Source organism: Octopus bimaculoides, chromosome 2, assembly GCF_001194135.2.
Source record: "Octopus bimaculoides isolate UCB-OBI-ISO-001 chromosome 2, ASM119413v2, whole genome shotgun sequence".
Taxonomy (NCBI): Eukaryota; Metazoa; Mollusca; class Cephalopoda; order Octopoda; family Octopodidae; genus Octopus; species Octopus bimaculoides.
Window position 1 is genome coordinate 16705865 of NC_068982.1, and position 832 is coordinate 16706696.

At 35.6% G+C, this 832-nt stretch overlaps 1 protein-coding gene across 1 annotated transcript in view; it reads left to right on the plus strand.

The window, feature by feature from the left end:
• LOC106884206 (putative transmembrane protein DDB_G0267530) overlaps positions 1–832 on the plus strand; it is a 35591-nt gene that overhangs the window by 25675 nt on the left and 9084 nt on the right. The gene's annotated exons all lie outside the window — the stretch shown is intronic.

Sequence of the window (832 nt, forward strand, 5' to 3'; positions counted from 1 at the left end):
GAGAGAGAGAGAGAGAGAGAGAGAGAGAGAGAGAGAGAGAGGGAGAAAATCTTGAGCATGTCATGAAACACGCACGCACACAATCGCATATACACTCACTCATACACACGTACATGAATTAAACAAAACCATGATATTTGCACGTGCATATATACGAGTGTACAATAATTAGATGTATATATTGTGCATACCTATATGTGTGTGTGTATGTGTGTGTGTGTGTGTGTGTGTGTGTGTGTGTGTGTAGAAGGTTGAAAAGGAACACTATCATTATCATTATTATTATTATTATTATTATTATTATTATTATTATTATTAGTGAGAGAACAGTGCATGCCATCAAAGTGACACTGGGGTAAAATATACAAAGCCCATTATACCCATCATGACATGTCGTCTGATAAGGGTACACCAGACACATGCATCACAACCATGTGTGCGCCACATGGTGATCTCATATCAAGATAAACAGCGCATGACCTCGTAGGTAGGGACCAGTTAGAATTTTCTTCAGGTCGAGTAGCCCATTCCGCTCAAAAGGTCCCTGAATAAGGCTTGTTTAAGGATGTTGAGCAAAACACCCATATTTCCAGAGGTGAATTATTCAAACCCCAAAGATTTCCTCTCAACACATGGCTATGATGCTCCCCCACTATTTCTGCTCATGATCAGAGATGCACATATCGTCAGCCACCAAGGGACATGCTCAACTGGTTAAGGTCAAACAACTTATTATTATTATTATTATTATTATTATTATTATTATTATTATTATTATCATTATTATTATTATTATTATTATTATTATTATTATTATTATTATTTTATGTTT